Source organism: Panthera onca, chromosome B4, assembly GCF_046562875.1.
Source record: "Panthera onca isolate mPanOnc1 chromosome B4, mPanOnc1 haplotype 2, whole genome shotgun sequence".
Lineage (NCBI taxonomy): Eukaryota > Metazoa > Chordata > Mammalia > Carnivora > Felidae > Panthera > Panthera onca.
The window spans coordinates 124,942,345-124,961,682 of record NC_138345.1 but is presented as its reverse complement, the minus strand read 5'-3'; the positions used below and the strand labels follow the sequence as shown (position 1 = coordinate 124,961,682).

The following is a 19,338-nucleotide window of genomic DNA, read 5'->3' as shown; positions in this document are numbered from 1 at the left end:
AATCCATTCTTACTTTGTGAGTAACACCTCTCATGTGGTATTGTAAGAGACCTTTTCCTTGTCTGTATATATTTCCTACTGGACAAAATGTCTCTTGGAGGTAGGGACTAGAATTGTCTTGGCTACAGTTATATCTGCACAGCATAGCATTGCCAAGTGAATAACTAAGTAGTGTCTCTTCTATTGTGTGTGTCTATTTTTTGATTTTTAAAAATGAGGTGGTGGACAAGTGATTTCTAAGATCCCCCCGCCCCCGCCCCCGAGCATGTAATTCAGGAATTAGGAATGTAACTGAAATGGAAACCTGTGGTTTTTGCCCTCCCAGAACCCTATTTTCTACTGGGGAATGGCACCCCCTCCATTCCCATGGTTCTGATGGGCTGGGAATTATCATGATTCATGGCACCCACCCCCCAACCTTCTACTACCACAGAAGCCAGCAGGTGGTGCAGGCAGGACTCTACTGTCCCGCCCTCCTACAACAGTGATTGGTCAGAGACAAGAACAAGACCCAATCTGGATTCTTCCCTTAGTTCATATACTCATGTTGAAACAAAGAAGCTGTTTTTTTCTAATGGGGCTTCTGTGGTGGAAATATGTGTATTAGTGGCAATCTTGCTCCATTATTCAAGAGGGTCCATCCCCAAAATGAAACTAACACACAACGGAAATCAGAGCAAGAATGAAGGAAAAACCTAGAGCCCCAAAAACATTTTCTAAGTTCCTGAATCCAGCTGTGCCTGAAGTCAACCATCTCTGGACTTCCTTCCCACTTATGTGAGCCAATAAACTCTGATTTGGGCTCAAGCCATCTCTTAGATTCTGTCACTTACTCCCAGAAAAGTACTGACTAATGTAAAAATAGTAGTTTTGTCAGTACAATTTAAAGTACAATATCACCAGAATCATACACTTTTTTTGCATAAAGAAGGGCTAAAATATATAAAATAAACCTTATTAAATTGATTAGAATGAGTTAGCAATAGACAAAATGAGTGTCTTAATATTTAACACACAACATCAAGTGTGTACCTGCACTATTGCTGTGAGAGTGAATGAACTTAGAAATGCTTTTCTAAACTTCAGTTTCATCCTGTAAGAACAAACTTAAAGAACAGTTAAATGATATAATTGTAATGATTTGGAGAGTTTCGTCAGTAGGCACTTGTTCTTTCCTTGTTTTCACACAGTAGTGGAGGAGGATAGCTTCTAGACAAAATTTCTGCAGTGAGGCAGCTGTCAGCTTAAGACAATGCCTCAACACCCAGATCTACGCCCCTCCCTGTCCCCAGCACAGCCCACTGAGCCAGGAATAGAAATACCCTACCAAGCTGGGGTAACCACCTCCCATCTACCTGGAACTTAAAGCGTGAACAGAGACGCAGCCTGAGAATCAGGGCCCTGTGTTACATGAAGAGCCCATCCAAGAGAGAACGAACATAAATCCTGCTTCTGTATTTCAGAAGATGTGCTTGGGCCCCTGGGTGGCTCAGTCAGTTGAGCATCCAACATCCGTTCAGGTCTCACAACTCGAGGGTTCGAGCCCTGCATCATGCTCTGTGCTGACAGCTCAGAGCCTGGAGCCTGTTTCAGATTCTGTGTCTCCCTCTCTCTCTCTCTCTTTCTGCCCCTCCCCCCTTTCAAAAATAATAAAATTAAAAAAAGAAAAAGATGTGCTTGTTTCCTCTTTTCTGATTCTTGATCGTCTATTTACTCCACCATTCCTGTGAGCCTCCCAGCATATGTTTCCAGAATGTTTTTCTTCGCTTAGACAGCACTGGGTGTTTTACTGACAATTAAAGGAACTTCACTAATTCATATGGGGTGAGAGAGAAGGACAGTTTAAAGTGGATGTTAGCTATCGCTGCTCCTGGGCCCGTCAACAGTGCCCTCCTGCCAGCATCCTGCTCCTGACTGAAGCACTCCTTCTCCCTCTGGGTTTTGAGGAGCAGCCCCCCTCCCACTGTCACCAACATCCTGAAACCCAAGCCCGCAACTCTCCTCAGACATGTAAAACTTTCCAGATTGCAACTTGCTATGTCTTTTCACACTGCTATGCAGAATAGTTTACCTATATTGTTGAGCTCTTCTCTGTCTCAAACTTGTCCACTCCAGAGTAGGATTTTGACTTGACCTTTATGCACTCCAAAATTTTGTGGTTTTCACAAAATAGAAGTCCACCCTTATTCCAGAGATGAATTCTGCTTCTATCCTTAAAGGGAAAATAATCGGTGGCAGCTTTAAAATATCAGTTTGTTCCTGGGTCACCTGGGTGGCTCAGTCGGTGAAGCATCCGACTCCAGCTCAGGTCATGATCTCATGGTTCATGAGTTCGAGCCCCACATTGGGCTCTGTGCTGATAGCTCAGAGCCTGGAGCCTCCTTCGGATTCTGTGTCTCCCTCTCTCTCTGCCTCTCTCTCTCTCTCTCTCTCAAAAATAAACATTTAAAAACAAACAAACAAACATAAATAAATAAATAAATAAATAAATAAAATATCAGTTTGTTCCTGTTTCTAGCCTTGAAGATTCAGAGCTATTGGAAGTCAGCCTTGCAGTCCCTGCTTTGCATAGAAAACCTGGTTGCTTTCCTGTCTTGGAACACCACAGTGCTTAAGACAGACACATCTGGATTTCTTGCTTCCTGAATTTCTCACCAGGTTGTTTTCCTCCTTGAGAGAAACAAGGTGCCTTGAGAATCTGGTGCCTCCTTTGACACATCCAGAGTCCCCTTCAGGTCACATGACACCATGCATCCTCCTGAATTTTTTGTTCCTCTCCAAACTCTACCAGTAATTCAACGCCAAGGAGAATAATCTGGAGGAGAGATGCTTCTCTCTGTCTCTAGCCTCCTTCCAGGCATCTGGCGCTCCTCACACAGCTAAGGTGGACAGGCTGCATGGAGACAGACAAATAGGAAACAGGCTTCCTTCTGGGTGGTCTGCTGCCTGGTGTCCACTGTAGGCCGAGGAGCAACAACAACTGTCCGACAAGGAGGCCAACACTTTCCCAGTGTAGACAGTGACAAAGCAGCCCCCCTGAGGCTGCCAGCATGCCCTGACTTCTTCCCACAGCATCACCCCACTGGCTGCCAACAAGGAGGAGGGACTGTCTTTCTTCACTGAGTAGGTCACAGTGGGTTGGCCAACAAAACCATCCGAAGGCTTTGTCCACATTTGGACAGTCATCCCAGCTGAAGCGCCAATCAATCTGTAAATGGGGAATCTCAGTCAGGCACCCTGGGGTTTGGAAAAGAAAAGGAACCAATGAACAGCTGATTGGCTGCCAGAATCTTCCCCAGAGCTGTAGTGGAAAAGAGGCTGGGGCAGCAGCTCCTCTCCTCCACCAAATGTTTGGAAAGTATTTCATATTTTAGGGCCACTTTCCTGACTGTAAGTTGAGATGGTTGGACTGGATCTTGGAATCACAGAATATTGGAGAATGACTGGTGAGCTAACCCAGCCCTTTGTATCACAGACACTCAAGTAAACTGAGACTGATTCATAAGTTCAACATACATTTCTTGAGCCTTGCTATGTGCCAGGTGAAGTGACAGATGCTAGGGATAAAACAAAAGTATATACAGCCTCTGCCTTCAAGGTGCTTACAGTACACTGGGGAGAGGGAGAGATGTTGATTGAGCGATAACATGAATAAATATTGAGCACAAAGTGCGGAGTTCTGTGAAGAGGGTCTCAGTGTACTAAGAACATATTTCAGGCAAATCTGACCGAGTCAAGTCATCCCTACAGGGAAGTGCATTCAGATATAAGAACTGAAGAAAGGATACGTTTTAACTAGATGAACAGGGGATGGTATGCGGAGGGGGAAAAGAGTCAGAGAGAAAGCATATGCAAAGGTCCTGAGAAAGAAGAGAGCAGGAGACTTCCAGGAACGTGAAAGCAGCCAGTGGGTAGTGGGCCAGAACAGAGAAAGATAGGAAGACAGTGGAGCAAGACAAGACCTGAGAGGAGGCAAAATCCAGTCTGGGCAGGTCTGGGAAGGGTTTATGTGGTAGGCAGAATTCTAAGATGGCATACAAGATTCCAATGCCCTGAAATCCTCTCCTGTTGAGTCTGAATGGACAAGACCTGTGACTAGAATGGAATAGCACTCTATAATTATATTACATTAAATAGCAATAAAATTTTTCAGATGTAATTAAGATTATTAATCAGTTATCTTTGAGGTAATCAAAAGGGAGATGATCCTGGAAGGGCCTGATGCAGTCAGGTGAGCTCTTAAGAGAGAGAAGCAGCTGCAGCAGGCCTTCCAGAAAGCAACTGGCCATGTTTTGAGCTGCCTGTGTTGTGAGGACTCCCTGTGGCTCAGTCCTGCGGGCAGCCTCTAGGAGCTGAGAGTAATCTTTGGAGAGCAGCCAGAAAGAAAATGGGGGCCTCTGTCCTATCACCTCAAGCAAATGAATTCTGTCAACAACCTGCATGAGTTTGGAAGAAGATCCTGAGCTTAAAGTGAAGCCACAGCCACAACCAGCACGTTGATTTCTGTTTTGTGAAACCCTGAACAGTGAACCTAGTTACCCTACGCTTAGACTTCTCACCAGTGGAAACCATGAGATAATAAATGGGTTTTAAGGGGGCTCCTGGGTGGCTCAGTAAGTTGAGCATCCAACTTCGGCTCAGGTCACGATCTCGCCATCCATGAGTTCGATCCCCGCATTGGGCTCTGTGCTGACAGCTCGGAGCCTGGAGCCTGCTTCAGATTCTGTGTCTCCCTCTCTCTCTGCTCCTCCCCCACTCATTCTCTCTCCCTCTCTCTCTCTCTCTCTCTAAGTAAGTAAACATTTAAAAACTTAAAAATAAATGGGTGTTAGGTCCCTAAGTTAGTGGTAATTTTTTATGTTGTGATAGAAACTAATATAGCTCTTTAAGATTTTGCTATTTACCTTTAGAGCATTAGGATTTCATTGAAGAATTTTAAGGAGGACACAGGAGGGGATAACATAATCACACTGGGTTTATGAAGATCCCTTGGGCTACTGTATGAAGAATTAATTGGAAAGGCAAGATCTCAGTAAGGAGGCAACAGGTGAAGGTGAATGTGGTGGTGGGGATGATGTTGGTCATATGAACAGGGAGATAGAGAAGATAATCAGACAGTAACAGCAGAAAACCTCAGACTCATCTTTACAGGTTTATACTGAAATGTTTGCTTCAAGGTAATCCAGAGGGTGGGTAAGAGTAGAGATGAAATAAAATTTGCCATATTTTAATAATTTTGCAAGCTGAGTAATAGGTATATCAGGTTTACTATACTATAATCTCTATTTTGTGTCCATAGAAATATACTGGTTTTAAATTGAAACATATACACAGTGAAACACACAAATCTTAGGCACACAGTTTGATGAATTTTGACACAAGCATAGGCTTACATGACCCACACCCCCTGTCACCTCAGAAAGCTCCCTCCACCCTCCCCCAGCTAATCTCAGCCCTCTATCCAGAGGCATCTACTGGTGTTCCGAAGTCTATCATCATAGATTGAGGTTGCCTATTTGAGAACTCATATGAACAAAATCGCAAGACACGTCCTCGTTTGTGTTTTGTGAGATTCACCTATGCTGTTGCATCTATTAGCAGTTCATTCCTTATGATTACTTTTTACTCCACTGTAGAAATATGTTAGTTTGTTTAATTATTCTATTGGTGGACAGACCTATGGCTTATTTCCTTATTTAAGCAATTATGAATAAAACAGCTATGGAATATGCTTGCACAATCTTTAGTTTCTCCTGAGTGGGTTTTCTGATAAACGTGTGTTCAATTTTATAACAAACCATCATGGAAGCTTCCAAAGTGGAGGTAACTTTTTATTCTCTCACCAGTATGTAAGAGTTCCAGCTGCTTCTTTCTACAGTACCAGAAGAGAGCAGACCAGAGAAGAGAGGGCTTCACCTTGTGGTAGCCCCACTGTCACAGGCAGAGAACTCCTAATGTCACCTGCTGAGAGATAGCAAGACATGGGTGTGTGAGGGCTTGTCAAAAGTGTGAGGAAAATTCTGCTTTGCAACAGGCACTAGGAAACATGAAAGAATAAACTGATGTTATCAAGATTTCTGGGGCGAAGATGGCAGAACAGCAGGGAAGTTTTTTTTGTGTCTCGCGTCCATGAAATACAGCCAGACCAACACTAAACCATCCTGCACACCTAGAAAACTGATCGAAGGATTAACACAACAATCTGCACAACCTGAACTACAGAATTCAGCAGGTACGTGGTGCGGAGAGCTGAACTTGGGGAGAGAGAAGCCGCAGAGGGCAGGGAGCCACTTTTGTGGGTGGAGACAGGACAGAGAAGGGGGGGAGGTAGGGAGAATATGGGAAAAGCACCCCCCCCCCCAAAAAGCAGCTGGAGAGAAGGTAGAAAAGTGGAAACAGCTGCAGGGACTGACCTAAAAAGGGAGAAAGGAGAAAGGAGAGGGTTTAAATTCCATTAAGACTCTATAAACAGGGGGAGCACAGAGTCTGAAACTCTGCAGCTCATTACCTGGCAGTGCTATGGTGGGAAGGGTGAATCCCCAGGAGCTGTGTGGAGTCCAGAGGTCTTTGGGCCACATGGGGAGAGGCGGTTCCCCTGCTGGGAGGACATCGGATACAGGCTGTGTGGCTCCCCCAAAGGCAAAGGTGCCAGTGGACACAGGTGAACAACCACATTCTCTGGTGCTGGAACAAGGTCATTAAGGGTGAAGCCTGGTGCCAGATGCACTTTCTGATTTGCCATAATCCCTGAAATGCTGCTGCTACACAATCGCGTGAACTTTCTCTGGGGCAGGCTGGCACCCGGCCACAGTTTCTGGGCATTGGCAGCAGCACGGACCTGCAAACGTTCCTGGGTACAGCCGGCACCTGGCCATTACTCAGTGAGACCCTCTCCCAGAAGGGCAGAAGGGGTTAAAGCTACAGTCCCTCAGAAGTGAGGGATCAGGAAACAGCCGCATCTGAGACAAAACTTGGCAGGGAGGTGCTGCCTGGGGCTTGGCCACAGACTGTGTAAAAGCGGGGAGTGGACAGAAGCCGAAGACAAGGACAGGTGCATGACTGCTGATCAGGGAGAACAGAGTTCCGATACTGGAGACTGAGTAGCTGGGTGACGCCATATTCACCGCTCCCACGCAGGCTCGACACACCAATGAACGCCACAACAATCCAACCCAATAAGCTAAGCAGTGCCATCTAGTGGAGAACAGAGCCATTACACTAAGTCCCGCCCAACTGGGCCAACCTTGCTCTTCAGGAACACAAGTCTTTCCACCCGCTTAGTTTATGGACTATAAAACGCTTCATAGTTTGACTTCTAGAGGAAGCTATTTCAGTCGTACTTCAGTCGGTTCGCCAGTCCATCTATGCAATTTTCTTTCTTTTTTTTCTTTTTCTCTTTTCCATTTCTTTTTTTTCGTGAATACAGAAAGAGAAAAAATTCATTTTTATTTTCAATGTTTATTAAAAATATTTTTCTTTAATTTTTTTCTACTTATTTTTTAATTTGGTGTATATTTTTTCAAATTCTATTTTAACCGCATCATCTCATTTTAGTCTACAGCAGTGTATTCATTTTTTCAAACTTTCAAGTGATTTCTTTTTTTTTCTTTTCTGTCCCCTCTTTTCTCTAATCTATCAAGCCCCTTTCAACACCCAGACCAAAACACACCTAGGATCTAGCATCATTTATTCAATTTTGTGTGTGTGTGTTTTTAATTTTTTAATTTTAATATTTTTAAATTTCATTATTTTTTAAATTTTAATCTTTTTTTACCTCATTAATTCCTTTTCTCCCTTCAAAATGACAAAATGAAGGAATTCATCCCAAAAGAAAGGGCAGGAAGAAATGACAGCTAGGAACTTAACACAGATACAAGCAAGATGTCTGAACCAGAATTTAGAATCACGATAATATGAATACGAGCTGGAGATGAATATACATTAGAATCCCTTTCTGTGGAGACAAAAGAAGTAAAACTAGTCAGGACAAAATAAAAAATGCCATAACTGAGCTGCAATCTCAAATGGCTGCCACGGCGGCAATGATGTATGAGGCAGAACAGAGAATCAGCGATATAGAGGACAAACTTATGGAGAATAATGAAGCAGAAAAAAGAGGGAGATTAAGGTAAAAGAGCACGATTTAAGAATTAGAGAAATCAGTGACTCATTAAAAAGGAACAACATCGGAATCATAGGGGTTCCAGAAGAGGAAGAGAGAGAAATAGGGGTAGAAGGGTTATGTGAGCAAATCAAAGCAAAAATGTTCCAAACCTGGGGAAAGACACAGACATCAAAATCCAGGAGGCACAGAGGACCCCCATTAGATTCAACAAAAACCGACCATCAACAAGGTGTATCATAGTCAAATTCACAAAATACTCAGGCAAAGAGAGAATCATGAAAGCAGCAAAGGAAAAAAAGTCCTTAACCTACAAGGGAAGACAGACCAGGTTTGCAGCAGACCTATCCACAGTACCAAGGCAGGCCAGAAAGGAGTGGCAGGATTTATTCAGTGTGCTGAATCAAAAAAATATGCAGCCAAGAATTCTTTATCCAACAAGGCTGTCATTCAAAATAGGAGAGATAAAAAGTTTCCCAGACAAACACAAATTAAAGGAGTTTGTGACCACTAAACAAGCCCTGCAAGAAATTTTAAGGGGGGGAGCTCTCTGAGGGGAGAAGATATGAAAAGAAAAAAAAAGAAAAAAAAGGATGTGTGTATATACATATATATATATATATATATATATATATATATATATCCCAAAAGCAACAAAGATTAGAGAACACCACCAGAAACTTCAACTCTATAAGCATCATAATGGCAATAAATTCATATCTTTCAGTACTCACTCTAAATGTCAATGGACTCAAAGCTCCAATCAAAAGACATAGGGTAACAGAATGGATAAGAAAACAAAATCCATCTAGGTGCTGTTTACAAGAAACCCACTTTAAATCTGAAGACACCATCAGATTGAAAATAAGGGGATGAAGAACCATCTATCATGCTAATCATCAACAAAAGAAAGCCACAGAAGCCATACTTATATCAGACAATCTAGACTTAAAAATGAAGACTGTATCAAGAGATGCAGAAGGGCATTATATCATAATCAAGGGGTCTATCCACCAAGAAGACCTAACAATTGTAAACATTTATGCACCAAATGTGGCAGCACCCAAATATATAAATCCATTATTCACAAACATAAAGAAACTCATCGATAAGAATACCATAATAGTAGGAGACTTCAACACCCCACTCTCAGCAATGGACAGATCATCTAATCAAAAAAATCAACAAGGAAACAATGGCTTTGAATGACACACTGGACCACATGGACTTAACAGGTATATTCAGAACATTTCACCCTAAAACAGCAGAATATACATTCTTCTCCAGTGCACATGGAACGTTCTCCAGAATAGACCCTATACTGGGACACAAATCAGCCCTCAACAAGCACAAAAGGTCGAGATCATACCGTGCATATTTTCAGATCACAACACTATGAAGCTCGAAATCAACCACAAGAAAAAAATTTGGACAGGTAACAAATACTTGGAGACTGAAGAACATCCTACTAAGGAATGAATGGGCTAACCAAGCAGTTAAAGAGGAAATTCAAAAGTATGTGGAAGTCAATGAAAATGATAACACCACAACCCAAAACCTCTGGGATGCAGCAAAGGCAGTCATAAGGGGAAGTATATAGCAATCCAGGCCTTCCCAAAGAAGGAAGAAAGATCTCAGATACACAACCTAACCTTACGCCTTAAGGAGCTGGAAAAAGAACAGCAAATAAAACCCAAAACTAGCAGAAGACAGGAAATAACAAAGATTAGAGCAGAAATTAATACTATCGAAACAAACAAACAAACAAACAAAAAAAAACAGTAGAACAGATCAATGAAACCAGAAGCAGGTTCTTTGAAAGAATTAACGAAATTGATAAACCACTAGCCAGTTTGATCAAAAAGAAAAAGGAAAGGACCCAAATAAAAAAAATCAGGAATGAAAGAGGAGAGATCACAACCAACACAACAGAAATAAAAACAATAATAAGAGAATATTATAAGCAATTATATGCCAATAAAACAGGAAATCTGGAAGAAATAGAAAAATTCCTAGAAACATATCCATTACCAAAACTGACATAGGAAGGAATACAAAATTTGAACAGACCCATAACCAGTAAGGAAATCGAATTAGTAATCAAAACTCTCCCAAAAAACAAGAGTCCAGGGCCTGATGGCTTTCCAGGGGAATCCTACCAAAAATTTAAGGAAGAGCTAACACCTATTCTCTTGAAACTGTTCCAAAAAATAGAAACGGAAGGAAAACTTCCAAGCTCTTTCTATGAAGGCAGCATTACCTTGATCCCAAAACCAGACAGAGACCCCACTAAAAAGCAGAACTATAGACCAATTTCCCTGATGAACATGGATGCAAAAATTCTCAAAAAGATATTAGCCAACCGGATCCAACAACACAGTTAAAAAATTATTCACCATGACCAAGTGGGATTTATACCTGGGATGCAGGGCTGGTTCAATATCCACGAAACAATTAATATGATTCATCACATGAATAAAAGAAAGGACAAGAACCATATGATCCTCTCAATAGATGCACAGAGAGCATTTGACAAAATACAGCATCCTTTCTTGACAAAAACCCTCAAGAAAGTAGGGATAGAAGGAGCATAACTCGAGATCATAAAAGCCATATACGAAAGACCCAACGCTAATATCATCCTCAATGGGGAAAAACTGAGAGCTTTCCCCCTAGGGTCAGGAACAAGACAGGGATATCCATTCTCACCACTGTTATTCAACATAGTATTGGAAGTCTTAGCGTCAGCCATCAGAAAACACAAAGAAATAAAAGGCATCCAAATCAGCCAGGAGGAGGTCAAACTTTCACTCTTTGCAGATGACATGATACTCCATATGGAAAACCCAAAAGATTCCACCAAAAAACTGCTAGAATTGATTCATGCATTCAGTAAAGTTGCAGGATATAAAATCAACACACAGAAATCGGTTGCATTCCTATACACCAATAATGAAGCAACAGAAAGAGAAATCAAGGAATCGATCCCATTTACAATTGCACCAAAACCCATAAAATACCTAGGAATAAATATAACCAAGGAGGTAAAAAATCTATACACTGAAAACTATAGAAAGCTTATGAAAGAAATTGTGAAGACACAAAAAAATGGAAAAAGATTCCATGCTCATGGATTAGAAGAACAAATATAGTTAAAATGTCAATACTACCCAAAGCAATCTACATATTCAATGCAATCCCTATCAAAATAACACCAGCATTCTTCACAGAGCTAGAACAAATCATCCTAAAACTTGTAAGGAACCAGAAAAGACCCTGAATAACCAAAGCGATCTTGAAAAAGAAAACCAAAGCAGGAGGCATCACAATCCCAGACTTCCAGCTATACTACAAAGCTGTAATCATCGAGACAGTATGGTACTGGCACAAAAACAGACACTCAGATCAATGGAACAGAATAGAGAACCCAGAAATGGACCCACAAATGTATGGCCAACTAATCTTTGACAAAGCAGGAAAGAATGTCCAATGGAATAAAGACAGTCTCTTACACAAGTGGTGCTGGGAAAACTGGACAGCGACATGCAGAAGAATGAACCTGGACCACTTTCTTACACCATACACAAAAATAAATTCAAAATGGATGAAAGACCTCAATGTAAGGCAGGAAACCATCAGAATCCTCGAGGAGAAAACAGGCGAAAACCTCTTTGATCTTGGCCGCAGCAACTTCTTACTCAACACGTCTCCAGAGGCAAGGGAAACAAAAGCAAAAATGAACTACTGGGACCTCATCAAAATAAAAAGCTTCTGCACAGCAAGGGAAACAATCAGAAAAAGTAAAAGGCAACTGACAGAATGGGAGAAGATATTTGCAAATGACATATCAGATAAAGGGTTAGTATCCAAAATCTACAAAGAACTTATCAAACTCAACACCCAAAAAACAAATAATCCAGTGAAGAAATGGGCAAAAGACATGAATAGACACTTCTCCATAGAAGACATCCAGATGGTCAACTGACACATGAAAAAATGCTCAACATCACTCATCATCAGGGAAATACAAATCAAAACCAAAATGAGATACCACCTCACACCTGTCAGAATGGCTAACATTAACAACTCAGGCAACAACAGATGTTGGTGAGAATGCAAAGAAAGAGGATCACTTTTGCACTGTTGGTGGGAGGCAAACTGGGGCAACCACTCAGGAAAACAGTATGGAAGTTCCTCAAAAAGTTAAAAATAGAACTACCCTATAACCCAGAAATTGCACTACTAGGCATTTATCCAAGGGATACAGGTGTGCTGTTTCGAAGGGACACATGCACCCCCATGTTTATAGCAGCACTATCAACAAGAGCCAAAGTATGGAAAAAGCCCAAATGTCCATCGATGGATGAATGGATAAAGAAGAAGTGGTATATATATACAATGGAGTATTACTCGGCAATCAAAAAGAATGAAATCTTTCCATTTGCAACTATGTGGATGGAACTGGAGGATATTATGCTAAGCGAAATTAGTCAGAGAAAGACAAATATCATATGACTTCACTCATATGAGGACTTTAAGACAGACCAGATGAACATAAGGCAAGGGAAGCAAAAATAATATAAAAACAGGGTGGGGGACAAAACATAAGAGACTCTTAAATATGGAGAACAAACAGAGGGTTACCGGAGGGGTTGCCTGAGGGGGGATGGGCTAAATGGGTAAGTGGCAATAAGGAATCTACTCCTGAAATCATCGTTGCACTATATGCTAACTAATTTGGATGTAAATTAAAAAAATAAAATTAAAAAACAAAAGATTTGCGGGGCAGGGAGTACCTGGGTGGCTCGGTTGGTTAAGCATCTGACTTGACATGATCTCACAGCTCATGAGTTCGAGCCCCATATTTTCTCTCTGCTGTCAACACAGAGCCCACTTCAGATGCTCTGTCTCTCTCTCTCCCTCTGCCCTTCCCCTGTTCTCACTCTGTCTCTCTCTCAAAATTAAATAAACATTAAAAAAAAAGATTATAGGGGACAGTGTAGAGAACCATTAGTGGTTGTTTACTATTAATTCAAAGTGTTCCCATCCTGCCTTGTTGTGTCACTTCTTTTCCCCAGAAGTACACAAGGCCACTTGAATTTTGGCACAAAGAAACTAAATGTTTGGATTCAGCTAAGGTCTGTGTGAGATACGTAGGCGAGATGAAAAACAGAGGGACAGGATCATGATGGAAATAATGAGCTAAAGCACATTTGCTGGCTGAGGTTCTATATTAGTAAGGCGTTACCTTGAGACTATAGGTAAAAGATGCCGGCGACAATGGGGGGTTCAATAAGACAGAAATTTATTTCTGACTCACATAAAAGAAGTTGTAAGTAGCTGCAGGTCTTGTGTCCTTGGTGTGTGTCATCACTATGAAAAGGAACACATGTAAGTAAACACTTTCTGGAGGGCAGAATTTACCTCAACATGATAAAGTTCATGCATGAAAAGCCACAGCTAACATCAGACTCAACAGTGCAAAACTGAAAGCTTTTCCTTTAAGATCAAAAACAGAACAAAGATGCCCACTCTTGTCACTTCCATTCAACACAGTGCTGGTCATCCTGGCCAGAGCAATCAGGAAAAAATAAATAAACAAGTCATCTAAATCAGGAAGGAAGAAGCAAAATTATCTCTTTGTAGATGGTATTATCTTATATGTAGAAAATCCTAAAGACTCCACATACAAAAAAAAAGGTTATAACTAATAAAGCAATTTAATAAAATTGCAGGACATGAAATCAGCATACAAAAATTGTGTTTCTATACACTAACAACAAACTACTCAAATAGAAAATTAAGAAAACAGTCCCATTTATCCTAGCATCAAAAAGAATAAAATATGTAACAATAAATTTGACTAAAGAGCTAAATTCTTACACACTGAAACCTATAGAACATTGATGAAAGAAATTAAAGAAGACACAAATAAATGAAAAGACATCCTGTGTTCATAGATTAGGAGATTTAATATTGTTAACATGTTCACACTACCCAACGCACTCTACAGATTCAGTCCCCATTATATATCAAAATTTAAATGTATTTTTTGATAACCAGAAGCCCTATTTTGGAACTTATGCTGTGGAGATAATCATACAAGGATATAAAGATGTATGATCACCATGGAATGTTTTAGAATGGGGAGAAATTACAATCTAAATGTCCATACATGGTACAATGGTACCATGGAACATTACATAGTCATTAACATGTTTATGAGGTTCTATATTAACATATTAAAATATTCACAACAAATTAATGATAAAATAGCAACTACAGAATACAGTGCACAGTACTTTCCCACTTATGTAAATTTAATATCTCTATATAGGAATAGTTGCACATCCATCCAATTCCTGAAATTCTGGGTGGTGGCATTTGTGATTTCTTCCTTATAATTTCCTGTGATTTCTGTACTTCTTTGATGAGGAGCAAGAATTTTTTTTATAATCAAGTAAAAAAATAAATAAAGTGGTTTCATTCTGGAGCGAGCATGCGAGTGAGTGAACAAGTGGAATGACTCCCACAAGGTGCATTAACTGGAATGTGATTCTCGGCCAGAATAGCCCTATATGCTAATGGTGCGTGAGCCTTGTCATGCATGCTGAGGAGGGGACCACTGGTGACATTGGCCAGATCTCGAATCTACCTTCCCTCCAGCTCCACTCACCTCTGCCCTAGTTCAGCATCAGATTCCTCATTTGTAAAACAGCACTTTTCTTTAGTAACTTGCCTGTAATCACGGAGATAACAGGTGGAAAACACCTGAACTTGAACCCAGACAGCTGACCCAGAGGCTATGCATTACCGCTCCCCTAAACAACCCTGACTCTGCCCAGAAGTGCTGACCAGCCTCACTCTGGCTCCCTCCTTCAACCTCTTCCAGATTTCTATCACAGCCCGTGAAGACTTTGTTGCAATCCTATCTTTATTATCAGCCATTCACTTTAGACTTAGGCTGTCCCGTGTGGCTATTGACATTGAAATTAATCAAAACTAAATAACATTTAAAAATTCAATCCTTCAAGGGCACTTGCCGTTTTCCCAGCACTCGGAGGCCACACAGAGCTAGTGGCTACTGTATTGGGGGACGCAAACATAGAACATTTCCATCATCACAGGAAGGTCTGAACTCTGAGAGGCCAGGAGTGGCGTCCAGGTCACCACTGTGTTCTCAGCAGCGAAGTGAGGATCTAAGACCCAGAAGGCGCTCACTGAGTGAGGGAGGGATTAATGACGTAATCCATCAAAGCCCAGCACACTGATGCTAGGTGGGAAAGGCATTTAGCAGGAGCTAACTTTTCAGCCAAGTCCCCAAGGTAATTATGTACATGGGTGGGTCAAGAGGAGGGTAGAGCATTCCGGATGGGGAAAAGACTGATTTAGTGAGAAATGTGAAGGGGAATTGGCAGCATTAAGCTATTGTTCTCAAGTTATTTTCTCTCTGCCAATTAAAAATCATCTGAGGTGATGTTTTCTTATCGGACTTCCTCCCTGATTTGGTATTATTGTAAGGTCTGCTCTGACTAATTGGGCTCTTGGCAGTTCAACAGTCAGGCAATTTTTTAAATCTTTTCATTTTATTTTGTTTCATTATTAATTTTTGATTGGAGGTGAAATCATACACCCCAGAGAAATACAAGAAGTTTTCCAAGAGACTTTCAACCCAGATGCCCACTAGTTATGTGTTCATATACTTATTATCAAAATTGGTGTGTCCTAAATGGCCCTGGGGTGTAGGAGAAGACTGCCAAATTATGGGAGGATCTTTGTTCAATTCCTTAGGCAAGAGATTCTGAACCCTTTACCGCTTGAAGGAATAAAAACAGAGCTGGTCCCAAATTAATTCTAAGAATTATCTTTTTTATTTTAATTTAATGTTAATCCAGACTACATGGGGTTGAAATCCAGCTCTACCACTTACTAGCTGTGTGAGCCTCAGTTCCTCTTCCGTAAAATGGGGATGATATAAGTGTTAGGCATATTAAATAAGGTAATTTTTGTAAAATGCTTAGTATGGTGCCATAAGAGCTTGTTATATACAAAAACAAAAAAACAACTACAATGTACACATTTTTTTTTTTTTTAATTTTTTTTTCCAACGTTTTTTTATTTATTTTTGGGACAGAGAGAGACAGAGCATGAACGGGGGAGGGGCAGAGAGAGAGAGGGAGACACAGAATCGGAAACAGGCTCCAGGCTCCGAGCCATCAGCCCAGCGCCTGACGCGGGGCTCAGAGCCTGACGCGGGGCTCGAACTCACGGACCGTGAGATCGTGACCTGGCTGAAGTCGGACGCTTAACCGACTGCGCCACCCAGGCGCCCCTACACATTTTGAAATATCTCCAATTATCTGCAATTGGTTGATGTCATTAAGAATGAAAGTAATAGGGCACCTGGTGCCTCAGTTAAGCATCTGACTCTTGATTTCAGCTCAAATCATGATATCACAGTTTATGAGATCGAGCCTCACATTGGGCTGTGAGCTGACAGCACAGAGCTTCCTTGGGATTCTCTCTCTGCCCTTCCCTCTGTTCGAGCTCTCTCTTACTCTCAAATAAATAAACTTTTTTTAAAAAATGAAAGCAGTAACTTTACAAAAACCTGGAAATCCAAAATTTCACCCCCTAACTCCCTATTAGCCTGATCCAAACTACCATCATTCCATGCTTGGACTAATGCCGTAGCCAACAGTTTGGTCTCCCAGTGTCCTCTCTGACTTCCTCTATGGCACCAGAGATATCTTTTTTTTTTTTATTTTTTTACATTTATTCATTTTTTAGAGACAGAGAGAGACAGAGCACAAGCGGGGGAGGGGCAGAGAGAGAGGGAGACACAGAATCCGAAGCAGGCTCCAGGCTCCGAGCCGTCAGCATAGAGCCTGACGCTGGGCTCTAACCCACGAACTATGAGATCATGACCTGAGCCGAAGTCAGACGCTTCAGTGACTGAGCCACCCAGGGGCCCCCAGAGGTATCTTTTTAAATGGTAACTTAGATCTTATCACCTCCCTATCTAAAATTCACTAATGGCTACCTATCTAACAAGATGGTACATTCAAATTTGTCATCACTAAGAATTTGTTGAGATATTCACTGCGCCCAAAGTACCCTGTGTCTTAAGCTGTCATTGCCCTTTGAGCAGGGTGAGGAAACTGAGGTTCAGAGAGAAAAAGTAACATGCCAAAGGCTTCCCAGCAAATTAGTGGCAGAAGTCAGGTTTGAACTCGGAGTCCACAACTCTTGCTCTTAATCAGAATGACGTATGGGTGGACTGTGATCGCTTTACTACTGAGTACAAGGATCTCCTAACACAAGTCCCCTCAGCCCATTCCCAGCCTGGGAGCCTCTGAAGGGTCAGTGTTAATCTCAGGATTGCCTGGCTTTTTGAAAATACGTTTCACAGAGGGGAGAAAAAATATGGGGTGTTCTCTTTGGTTACAGTTCCTAAGACTCAGTCCCTATAGAGCTCTTCTGTAGGTCCCCAGCCCTGTCTGAGATTGACATTCCCACTGCCATGCCTTTGTGCTCCTCCTTTAGAATGTTCTTAGGCTTGCCATGAAGGAAATGCCTACACCATGGCTAAGATCCATCTGACATATCTACCATTTTGTGTCCAATAGCTCAGGAGGAAGAGCTCTGAGACAAAGACACATCACTCTCTGTGTTCATATTGCCCTTGCAGACAAATCCGTTTGGGATTAAACTATTACAACCTCCAACATATGGTTTCTGCCATTTTGGTGTCCATTGAACATTGATCAGTAATCAAATTCTCAGGCTGATACTATATATTATTCATTCCTGAATACTACCAATAACTTAACTCCATTGTATGCACTGTTACACATGTATACAACTTTCTGTGTAATTATCTGTAGATTCAAGACTAGTTTTATGTATTGTGTGTATCATACATTTTCACGTCTATGCCTATAGTTTCAGTTACTAGCTGAAATTCACATCTCCATTCCCGACAACGCTTTTAAGTTCCAGATCCATATATCCAGCAGCCCACTCAATATCCCCACTTTCATGTCTCAGACACACAAACTCAGAAAATCCAGAACTAAATCCCTGATCTTCCTTCCAGAGCCTGCTCTTTCTCCATGCTCCTTATCTCAGTAAATGGCAGTCACCATCCAACCAGGTATTCAAGCCAAAAACCTGGAAGCAATCCTTGACACCACCTCTCTCCCTACCTATAAGATCTATTCACCCCAACTGCTGACAACTTTACATCTTAAAGTCTTTCATTCAGCAACCTTCTCATTTCTTTAACGATTGCTTATTCTACAACACTGTATGAAAAATGGATGTCACCATGGTGAAAAGATAAGATATAGTACTTCCTTCTCAGAGCCCATGGTCATAACCCACAACAGTACATTTTATTGAAGTGAATGAATAATGCATATACATGAAGGTAGTTTCATACAGGATAGGGACCTTACATAATTTCACTGATGTGAAATTGAGTTATTTTGTACTAGATCTTGTCAAGGGATGACCTAAAGAAAAGTAGAGTATAGTGGTCAAGGGCATGGACTTGAAAATCACACAGAATCATGTTGTCAATCAGTTGATCAATATTTATTACACACCTATTGTCTTAGTCCACTCTGGCTGCTACAATAACATACCATAGACAGGGTTACTTAAATAAGAGGCATTTATTTCTCACAGTTCTGGAAGGTGGACAGTTCAAGATCAAGGTGCCAGCTGATTCAGCCCCTGGTGAGAGCCTACCTCCTGGTTGGGTGTGTGGCTATCTTCTTGCTGTGTCTTCACATGGTGAAGAGAGAGTCCTGGTGTCTCTCCTCTTATACAAGCAGTGATCTCATCATAGATGCCCCACCCTAATGACCTCATCTAAACCTAATTACCTCTCAAAGGTCCCACCTCCAAATTCCATCACACTGTGGTTGAGGGTTTCATCATATGAATTTGGGGGAGGATATAAACAGTCAGTATTTAACATCTACTATGTGCTAAGCTTTGTTCTGCGTCTTGAGAATTCAGGTAGGAACAAGAAAATCTCTGCACCCCCAGCATGGTGGAACAGGTCTCCATGTTTGAGATTTTCCCCACCTTAATAGGAGGAAGAAATTTCTCCCCTCTGTGGAAGCCATATACTCACTTTCTCAAACTCCCATGTGGCTAAGTTGCAGGCGTGTGACCTGGGCTCAGACTAACAGAAGCCTCCATAG

At 41.4% G+C, this 19,338-nt stretch overlaps 1 protein-coding gene across 2 annotated transcripts in view; it reads right to left on the bottom strand.

The window, feature by feature from the left end:
- The window catches only part of LOC144616792 (uncharacterized), a 163,224-nt gene that overhangs the window by 129,180 nt on the left and 14,706 nt on the right, over nt 1-19,338 (bottom strand). The window lies entirely within an intron of this gene.